The sequence below is a fragment of the Aegilops tauschii genome, chromosome 3 (genome assembly GCF_002575655.3).
Source record: "Aegilops tauschii subsp. strangulata cultivar AL8/78 chromosome 3, Aet v6.0, whole genome shotgun sequence".
NCBI classification, from domain to species: Eukaryota; Viridiplantae; Streptophyta; class Magnoliopsida; order Poales; family Poaceae; genus Aegilops; species Aegilops tauschii.
This window is the reverse complement of record NC_053037.3, coordinates 5,563,943-5,575,413: the sequence shown is the minus strand read 5'-3', so window position 1 is coordinate 5,575,413 and position 11,471 is coordinate 5,563,943. Positions and strand designations below refer to the sequence as shown.

General features: G+C 42.0%; 1 pseudogene; it reads left to right on the top strand.

Annotated features, from left to right (window-relative positions):
* The first annotated feature begins 533 nt into the window (after window positions 1-533).
* Window positions 534-1,772, top strand: LOC109786723 (rust resistance kinase Lr10-like; annotated as a pseudogene).
* The last annotated feature ends 9,699 nt before the right edge of the window (window positions 1,773-11,471 follow it).

Sequence of the window (11,471 nt, the reverse complement as noted above, 5' to 3'; positions counted from 1 at the left end):
AAAGAATTAAATGGAAAACACAAAATTAAAGGAAAAATAAATAATAAAACCAAAACCCCCAAAAAAATTAGTACCGACTGGTGTTACCTAAAGGTCTTCCCACACCCGGCCCTGGCTCGTGCCACGTGGTGGCCCTTTAGCGGCGGTTCGTGCAGAACCGGTACTAAAGGGGGGGGGGGCTTTAGTCCCCACCCTTTAGTGCCGGTTACAGAACCGGCACTAAAGGCCCTTACGAACCGGTGCTATAGCCCGGTTCTGCACTAGTGATGCACCCATTCTTATTAGGTTAAAATGAGCTCCCACTGTTTTGAAGGCCTTTTTGGGCTGTTAGATTTTCATATATATTATTCACGGACTCTAGTTTCAATGATTTTTTTTCGTATCCTTTGGATAGTAGGAACGATGCTACCAACTAATTCATGTGGATTGATTTCTTACGCTGCTAATTCTTCCTAATTCATGTGGACTTTTTAATTTTTTCCTAGTAGTTTTTTGAGTTTACTATTTACGTGGATGCTCGTGGAACCATGTCCACCTTTGTATTTTTAATATACATTGTTGTTACATTTGTATGGCACATGTGTGTTGTCATATCTAGCTGTGCACGCTTATAAATACTTAATTACGCTTCGTAATAAAAAAAATTATGCAGGACCATATAGATTCCTGTGGGGGTACTTGGCAGTTTGGACTTTCTTTGCTTACAAGTATTGGAAAACAAGGATAACAATTGATGCAGTGGAGAAGTTTCTCCGCATGCAACAAATGCTCACCCCAACTAGGTATGCCTACACAGACATCACTGCAGTTACAGGTCACTTCCGAGATAAGTTGGGCCAAGGTGGTTACGGCTCCGTGTTCAAGGGTGTGCTACTTAATGACTTCCATGTGGCTGTCAAGATGCTAGCGGGTAACTCTAACTTCAGTGGAGAAGATTTCATCAATGAAGTTTCCACCATTGGTAGGATCCATCATGTTAATGTGGTGCGTCTTGTCGGGTTCTGCTCAGAAGAAATGAGGAGGGCTCTCATCTATGAGTACATGCCTCGAGGTTCTCTCGATAAATACATCTTCTCCGCCAAGAAGAGTTTCTCTTGGGACAAGCTCATTGATATTGCTTTGGGCGTTGCCCGAGGAATCAACTACCTACATCAGGGGTGTGAGATGCAGATTCTCCACTTTGACATCAAGCCCCACAACATCCTTCTTGATAGCAATTTTGTCCCCAAAGTTGCTGATTTCGGTCTGGCCAAACTATACCCAAGGGACAACAGTTTTGTGCCATCAAGAGCCTTACGGGGAACAATCGGGTACATAGCTCCTGAGATGATATCTCGGAGCTTCGGTGCCATATCGAACAAGTCTGATGTTTACAGCTTTGGGATGCTGCTGCTGGAGATGGCTGGAGGAAGAAGGAACGCCGATCCGAATGCACGAACTCGAGCCAAGCATACTACCCTTCATGGGTGTATGACCGGCTAATCCAACACGAACATGTAGGTGAGATATCCACTCATGTTGATACTGAGATGCATGAGTTGGAGAAGAAGTTGTGCATCGTCGGATTATGGTGCATCCAAATGAAATCCCATGACCGTCCAATGATGAGCGAGGTTATAGAGATGCTGGAAGGAAACGATGACAGCTTGCAGATGCCTTCTAGGCCATTCTTCTGTGACGAAGAGCACATCCATACCGAGGATACTTGCTATTTGTCGTCCGAGTTGACTGAAATCTCCGAGGAGGATATAAGTGAAAATATTGATGTGTGACGTAATGTACGATGAAGTGATGCAATTAGCTCACGAGGAAATGAAATTATGATTGTAGTTGTATCAATTATGAAATAATCTGTTGTGTTTCTCGGCGTGCTGTGCATATGTTCAAGCCATTTATATATGATATTTTGCTTCAGCTGTTTCTGATCTGTGTTTTCTGTCATGCTCAAACTTTTGTATGAACGTGGGCATTCCTATTCGCTATCAGCATTACATATTCGCTAATTAATTTTGTACGAAATGTTTATTCAAATTTGGTGAAAGCAATCTTGTTTTCAGGTACTAGGCAGATGTTCGGAAGATGAAGAACCGTAACTCGGAAACCCCGAATAGATCCTGGGCTTCGTGAGCTCAGTCGAGAACCCCATTTTGATTATTCATTTTTTAAGCATATCTACATGTATATATAGATCCTGGGCTTCGTGAGCTCAGTCGAGAACCCCATTTTGATTATTATTTTTAAGCATATCTGCATGTATATATAGATAAATTGTGTGTGTGTGTGTGTGTGTGTTGACATTTTATAGGCACGTAGGTAGGACTCACTGTACCACAGCGTGCAGTGATTCACCCTGCGGTATTTGTGGGAACTCTGGCGGACGATAGTTTAGTCTTTAGTCAGAAATGCTGAAATGGACGTTGGCATTATCATGGAGGAATTCCAATTCTGAATAATGTGTCGTTCCGGACCGCGCTATTGTGAAGAAATGGACATCATGGTCGTCATCCCCAGGTCTAACGCTCAAAGAAACTGGCTTTGAAACTGCAATTTGTAAAATAGTGCAAGTGTATGTCTAGCAACCACATCTAGTTGAATCAGCTGGCTATATTATTAGCCATGCTCTTAAGTGGCTGAATTAAAATATCGTCATATGTCTTTTGTAGGTGTCGGGTGCCTAATTTTCTCGATGTTTTCCACCACTGGCAAGAGCTACCATGTTGCAGCAGCAGCAAAAGAAGTTTGCTCATGATTTTTGCATAATTTGAGGCCCCTAGTTGTTGGTAATTTTATTTGTTTAGGGTCATTTCTGCATATGTGAGTTTAGTTACCCAATTATAAGGTTGTCTTTGCTATTCTCTTTATCTAATAATATACCACAGGGCGGATCCAAGTTCCAAAAAGGAAATATTTCTCATTGACATGCTCCAAATACACAGGACAAGTAGGCACTGCATGTGCATGTGTTTTTTTTTCTTTTGGAATTGTATGATTCTTTTTGGTAGCATTTCTGAACTTCCAAAGAATTATTATTTGTGGGTTAGCAGTTGGTAAGAATGACGTGGTAGCTGCGCAAGAGTCACTTCCTTAATTATTGTGGAGGAATTCCTAAAGCTAAATGCAACATCTTGCCGTATGTTTGGTGATTCTGGTTGAGCGTGACTTGCACATACAAATAATAAATGGATGCCGTCGTCATCATAAGCAGAAAGGGAAAGATTCAGTCAATTTGTGACTAACTGATGAGAATTTCGACTTGGAAACAGAAAGCAAAAGCAGTCTTCCAACAGGAAAAGAAAGAAAGCAAAAGCAGACAGCCATTTAGTGGATTTTTGAGTCGGAAATTTTCTACGGCAAGGCGAGCGAGTGGTTCTTTTAGGGGTTGGCAAGAGAGAGGGTGCATGCTCGAATTTGAATTCCACCAGGGCCCGTCCCGAGAACATCCATGCGGCCCCGCACTGCTCAGTGCTACTGTTACATCGTCCGTGACCCATTTTATTTTGGCCGGGCTATAACTTCTGTCTCACAAGACGCCCAAATTACAACACCACGACCTTGATTGCAAGAACTCCTCCACGGTGTCTTAAGCGCCAGGGAGGGTAGTCAGTGCTCAGGCGAACCCGCTGGTGGGTTGGTCCACGCGAAGGAGGCGAGTGCTCGCTCGGGACGGGTTGTTTTCCCGATTCGTTGGTTGCGGTCGACTGGTTTTTTCCCGAGTGCTTAACCTATTGACTATTCGGGAGAAAGTGGTTTTTTAAAAACAAGCAAGCCATTTTCTTTAAAAAATCATGAGTCATGGATTTGAAAAGATCACGAACTCGAAAAAAGTTAAAGGGTTAAAGAAAATTCACAGGATTCAGTTAGAATTCGCGAATTTGAAAAAGTTCAAGGGTCAAAAAAAAGGTCATTGCATTAAAAAAACTCGTGGATTCATAAAAAAGTTCATGAACTCAGGAAAAGTTCATGGATTTCAAAAAAATAGTACATTGATTAAGAAAACATTTGAAGAACTAAAAAAACATTCACAGATTCGAAACAAAAATCATAAAGTTGGAAAAGGTTTGTGGATTTGAATATATTCATGCATTTTAAAAAGTTTATTTTTAGGGGATTTGATAAAAGTTCATAAATTTCAAAAATGTGCATCAATTTTGAAAAAAAAAGTTCATCGAATTTGAAAAACATCATCAATTTTGAAAAAGTTCATCAAATTTGAAAAAAAGAATCATCAATTTCTATAGATGTATTGTAACCCCCTTTTAATGCTAATGCAAAGACCATTATTGGAAAGAATAAGATTTAGCTACCTTGTAATTAATGTTTTAGCTCATAAGAGAAAAAAATACCCCTTAGAATTTAACCCACATATCAAGCAGATCAAACAATCATGCTCAAACAAAAGAATTCTAGAAACAACAGTGATTTTGGTGTTCAGCTTTAAATAAACCTAGCATGTTAGAGACAAGAAATTCAACTTAGTATTGTGTGCTACAAGTGTGATAGCCATTTACAGCAGGGGCCTTCAACAAGTGACCAATACACTGTTGTTTCAGAAGGTATAGACTTCTAACTTCTAAGTAAGTTTAAGTTATTATGAGCACTTGGGAAACACAACAAAGTTATTCCATCAAGCATGTATAGAAAATTAATGGAATTGGTGACTACCACAATACTAAGACTAAGGACGAGCAATCACCTGGTGCACAGAAACCTGTGAAAGGATGACTGTTCTCATCCGAAATGTTTAAGCTAAGTTTCCTGGATTGCATTGATATCAGTTCAATCACGTAGACATTGTTGTCCACTTTTAAAAAAATTAGACCATTATCCTCGTCATATGCCAGTATATCTGTATATCTTATCCTATCACTCTGAGGAGAGAGCCTAAGAATTATATGTGCTTCAATGCTCTTCTGCAGCAACCATGTAGCAGCACCATTACAGTCAATCTTCCTCTGCCACATTTGGATCCGCCTCATTGAGGATGTACTACTACCATAAGGTCCATAATCTAATGCGGCTAGACCAACATCGCCATCCTCTGCCCTGATAATCTGAAAGTCACGGTAAATATCTATGCCGTGAGGCACCTTGATCATGGTAAGGCTGTGTGTGTCCAAATCTGAAGCAAGTATGTCGTGCCCGCAATACTTAGACTGCCAGTAAAGGACATTACCAACAAGAGTGCTGGGGCAATCGGCAAACCAAGACTTATGTGGAGCCTCTGTTGAGATGAAATCGCCCCATGCAGCAGTCCCTGAGGAATAAACGGAGGCTGATCCGCTGATGTGTCCACCATCCTTAACAAAGGATCAAGACCACCTTGTAGGGGCATGAGTGGCAGGCGCCGCGCATGTGGCCCTGGTCGTCGGCAGTGCATAGTACTGTCCCGTTGATGAAGGTCCAATTTTACTCCGTCGGGAAAGCCACGCGGCTCCTCTCGTTGGTGATGGGGTTGACCACAACGACCTCCAACTGCACCCGGTCTATGGCGAGGATGGGACTGTGGCGGCAGCTGACCAGTTCTTTACAGTAGTTGCTGCTGCAGTGTCCAAGGGAGAAGCCATCCGTAGGTATGCGGTTGGGAGGGTGGAGGATGGGGTCACGGGGGTGAACACGTACTCATTGCCGTGTTGCTCGAAGATGCCGAGGAGGGGCGGCTTCCGGTGGTGTTGATAGAACTGGCGTTGGAAATTGCGGTCAGTGGCGGCGCATCACCACTGCTTGTAGACGGCGGAGGCCCGGGGGAGGGAGGAGGGCTGCGGCAGGAGGCGGACCAGGATCTCCCTGAGCAGATCGTCGTCTTCAAGCGGGGAGCTGCCGCGGCGATGGGTCACTCCGGCGCCCTCCTCACATGCCTCGATCTGGTAACTGAGGCGCGCGCTACTGCTATGAGCGCTGGGCACTCTGGCAGCACCCTCGCGGGGTTGGAGGCGGCCCATGCCGCGGTGCCAAGACCTACCTAGCAAGCGATGGGAGACCGGCCGGAAGGAACACACATGCTACTGGGCTTTGTTCACAATGGATACATGTGGTTGGATTTTCCCCCTAAAAATCCAACTAGCTAGAAACGTGGACATGATGGGGGGATCATCGACGACAGCAGCAACAAAAAGAATGATAGGGTTCTGATGCGCGTGGAGGCAGAGCAGATGCGATATGTTCTTCATGGCAGTTAGGGTTAGCCAATGCCTCAGTTATATAGACACGGCCATAGGGGCGGAGCCAGGATTTGAACATGAGGGGGGCGAAAAGCCGACGTTATAAAATATCTGTTTGGAACTACAAAAGAATGGTACATTTTATTTGGGAGAATGGTACATTTCTATTAACTTAATTGAGCTCTACGACCACCAACGTTGAACAGATTGATAACGTGAACTCCGGTATGTTCCTTTTTTTCTGCGGGAATTCTTTCGGTCTATTCAACTTCAATCATGGCAGTACAACGAGTACAAAAAATAATAAAGTTACATCCAGATCCGTAGACCACCTAGCGACGACTACAAGCACTAAAGCGAGCCGACCTTACCATTATAGACAATCATGCAATGTCGAAGAAAACCATTTTGTTTCAAAAACATGTGTTGACTAGGCGAAGAAGTTCGTTCGGTTGTCGCGGCCTACACCGGAAGATTTATGACCAACCATAGTAATCTATCAACGATTTAGTATGTTGTAGTTTTATTTGTTTAAAATTATCCGACAGTCAAATCGGCAACCGAAGAGGAGACTTTTAGCTCTAAAGGGTTGCAAACATCCAGCTAGAAATGGGCAAGTTGATACTCTAGTTGAGTCCGTTCTTGACTAGTAGAAAAGACTACGATAAGAAAAATCCTTGTGCATGTATTAGACACATCAAATAAGTCTTTTGTTCTAGAATACGCACAAACGTGTCATTTATTAAAGAGCAAAAAGGTCACATCAAATAAGTCATGTCGTGGATTGAAAATGCACAAGATACTATTATGCTAATTAACCGGACCAAGATCACAGTTCATGAAAACAGTATAATTATTAATACATACGGGTGCGTAGTGTTACCTGATGCCAATATATCCAATCCTGGTCATCTGACTAGTGACTACATCTAGTCGATGGTATGCGGATAGCGGACAGGGAGTCGTCGTCATGGCGACTAGTGGATGGCTGCCGCAGCAATCGTAAACGCACTAGCAGGACACGCACTAACGGCGGATGGCACGAGCGCCGGCCGGCGACGGCGATAAATGCCCTAAGCGGTCCAGGAAAATAGATCAAGCGATCGGATCGATTTGATTATCTGTAGACCAAACAACAGCCAGCCACGTACACATCTATGGGCTATTGGGCTAATGATGTAATTAGCTGCGGCTATTAGCAATGTACACTACAGGGCCTGCTAAAATTTGTTGAGGGGGGCGAGCGATTGGCAGGAGTCTAGCCCCTGCTCGCCCCCCTCCCCCCCTTGTCTCCGCCCCTGCACGGCCAGGTGGAGAGACGTGGGTTGGACCCAAGTCCGAGTCGGCAATAGCCCATGATCCGACGTCTCAGATCGTGGCTCGTCTGTTAAGGATGAATACACTAGAGACGCTCTAAAGTGGTGTTGGGATCCATAGTGAATCTTTTCAAGCGCCTCAGTTTGAGGCAATGGTTTTCAAGTGTTTGTATGAACCGCAATGACATTTAGTTGGTTCAGACCAAATAGCATTTTTGCGCACTCTCTAATCGGACATCCTGCAGTGCACTAGTTGTTTCGGGCTGGGCGCACGGTAATTTCCTGCTATTAATCGCAATGGGATAAAAGAGAGCGTCCATGGAGCATGATCATATTAGAACGACGACGTCACCATGCTTCTCATTCCAAAGCCGCGAATCCTACACAGACAAACTTATAACTCGGCATGATATATACTCGGGCATGAAACATATAACTCTACATGATACTGGAGTGAACAAGTGTGTTTAATTAGCTGTTTCTACCTCGTGTCCTAGATATTTTTCTTGTTCCACCATTCTCTAGTCCCGATGGTATGTCCGAGTAATATGAAATCACACATGCTATGATGGTGCTAGTGCTAGGATCATTTTGTTGAAAACATGCTTTCAGCTATCAAATACTGGGAACTCTTTTTGTCCCTAAAAAATAAATCTCATTGGAACAAACTATAAAGCTGAGTTAATTTGACTTTTACATCCTAAAAGGCTATCAACAAGGTAACACTTCATGACTAGAATTGACTCGGGATGAAGGACAATTGCTTAAACTTCTGGCCGTGCATGCATTTATGCAGCTATTTGGCACCATCGTCTCGCTTGGACACCACCACACGACGTTGGCAGTGAAGCACCTTCTGCTGATGCATGATATGCCTAATATGTGAGTGAGCACATATAAGTGATACCCTACTCAGTTTTTATCCTATGTTTGATAGCGCCATATATTGACAAGATTAGACCGATCACAACTAGCCAATCCAGAAGCAGTGGTGCTAATCCAATTCTCGATCCTTCCCAAGCCTAGTGGCACATATGCATGCCCTCAATTTGCAGCCAGTTTGGCGCATAGTGCCATGCATGGTATTCTCTCTATCTAAATTACACCAAAGTGTTCTCATCAGAGATTATTTATATACCATCCCCACTTTGTATGGACCACATTTACATGTGCCTTAAACATGAAGATGGATATTTGTGGCTGTCATCAAAGTGGTTTTGTCCTTCTCAACTACGCTATGTACTGTGAAATTGGCTTAAATTCATAAGGGTTTGAAATAAATCGGAAGTAATGTATGAACCTATACTATTGGGTGATGTGTCAAAATATATGTGCCATTTCCTAGCCTTTGAAATGATTGTGTACACTTGTAGTTATAAATATAGACTTTCCTCTATTATGTTTCTTCATCTGGAGAATGGCTTCTCATTCGAACCCAAAGATATGCCCTAGTTGTTTGCCTTATCGATAATCTCATGATCGGTGAATGCAAAATTGAAAAACTCTTATTGAAAGATGTACATGTAGTGGCTTCGACATCTCGAAGCTTGGCCGCCCTCATGGCACGCCCTAACTGCAGGTTATTGATACGTCTCCGTTGTACCTATAATTTTTGATTGTTTCATGCCAATATTATACAACTTTCACATATTTTTGGCAACTTTTTATATGATTTATTGGACTAACCTATTGATCCAGTGCCCAGTATCAATTCCTTTTTTTTGCATATTTTTTGTATCGCAAAAAATTCATATCAAATGATGTCCAAATGCGATAAAAATCTACGGAGAATTATTTTGGAATATTTGTGAATTTTAGGAGGCGGAATCAACGTAAACGGAGGCCCGAGACCTTGACAACCCACTAGGGCGCGCCACCAGGGCCCAAGCACGCCCTGGTGTATCGTGCCCTCCTCGAACGTCGGTTGGAGCTATACTTCAGGCGCAAGGAAGCTTATATCCGGAAAAAAACCATGTAGAAATTTCAACGCAACCGGAGTTACGGATCTCCGGGAATTTAAGAAAACGTGAAGGGCTAGATCTGGAGAACGCGAAACAGAAGAGAACAGAGAGGGAGATCCAATCTCGGAGGGGCTCCTGCCCTCCGCCGCCACGGAGGCCATGGACCAGAGGGGAAAGTCTCCTCCCATCTAGGGGGGCCAAGGAAGAAGAAGAAGGAGGCGCACCTTCTAAAACTCTTGATGCTCGTTATGTGACAAATATTATGCACTACTTTGATAATCCTGAGAAAACCTCATTCAACTTGATAATGGGAGTAACGTTGGATCAACGTGAATACTTTAGGGATTATCGCTTGACACAAAAAGGAAAACTTTTATGGGATCAAATTTATATGTTGCATTGGTATGCTAGGCAACTATGCTTGAGATATGATTATACTTGTTGCTCTAGGATGAACGCTCCACATCTCCCTTTTCATGTGAATTTAATGATAATGAAACATTGGCTTCTTATGCTAATGGTATATATGATTACTATGATGTGGAACGAATAGAAGAATCCGTTGCTTTTAAGGGTGCTTATGAAATTGAATCTTTGTTTTTAAAGTATGAAGCTTTTGATAATGTTTATAGACCTGGAAATTTCGCCATCCTTAAATATTGCTATGATAATTGCAAATACAATTCCGATATTGATGCGTTTATTGAGAGAGTCTCCGCTTTCCAAGAAGAGACTAATATTTTTTAAGAGTCTATGGAAGAAGAAATTGATGATATTGCGAGCTCATTGGATGAGAAAAGATGATGAGGAGAGTGAAGAACAAAAAGAGGAAGAGCGGATTGATCACCCGTGCCCACCTTCTAATGAGAGTAACTCTTCAACTCATACATTGTTTAATGTCCCTTCGTTTTTCCCGAAGGATGAATGCTATGATAATTGCTATGATCCCGTTGATTCTTTTGAAATATCTCTTTTTGATGATGCTTGCTATGCTTGTGGCCAAGATGCCAATATGAATTATGCTTATGGAGATGAACTTGCTATTGTTCTTTATGTTAAACATGAAATTGTTGCTATTGCACCCACACATGATAGTCCTACTATCTTTTTGAATTCTCCAAACTACACTATATTGGAGAAGCTTGTTCTTATTAAGGATTATATTGATGGGATGCCTTTTACCGTTGCACATGATGATTTTGATGAATATAATATGCATGTGCTTGCTGCTCCTACTTGCAATTATTATGAGAGAGGAACTACATCTCCACCTCTCTATGTTTCCAATATGATAAAATTGCAAGAAACTACTTATGCTATGTATTGGCCTTTACTTGATCTGCATGAATTGTTCTTGTATGACATGCCAATGCATAGGAAGAGAGTTAGACTTCGTCATTGCATGATATATGTTGCTTTGTTCTCACTACTAAATGCCAAATCATTGTTAATTAAAATTGGCTTTGATATACCTTGGGATCCGGATGGATTCATTACTTGAGCACTTTATGCCTAGCTTAATGGCTTTAAAGAAAGCGCTGCCAGGGAGACAACCCGGAAGTTTTAGAGAGTCATTTATTTCTGTTGAGTGCTTTTATATAGTTTAAAAACAAAAAAATATAGAGGGGAACTTAAAACTTCGCAAAAAGAAAAATGAAAGTGAGATAAACGAGCACCGTGGAAGCGGGATTATGCCTTGAACTTTGTTCATGCCCATGGAAACTTTGTGAATCTTGAATTGCAGAAACTTTTCAACAAAAATAATTATCCCCTTGTACAATTCCATTGTATTATAAAAATAATGTGCCAAGATGCCTTTAGGATGAGTAGATTTCTTGTTGTATGTGTAGTGCGAAAATAGAAACTTTGGCTGTAGCACGCGATTTTACGTTTTTTACTAGAACGGCGAAAGGTTCTGAAACTTTTTGCACAGTCTTTCTATACAAATTGTTTATTTTTCATAATTTTTTCAGAATTTTTTGGAGTACGAGAAGTATGGTGAATGTTCAGATTACTAAGGACTATCCTGTTTAAGA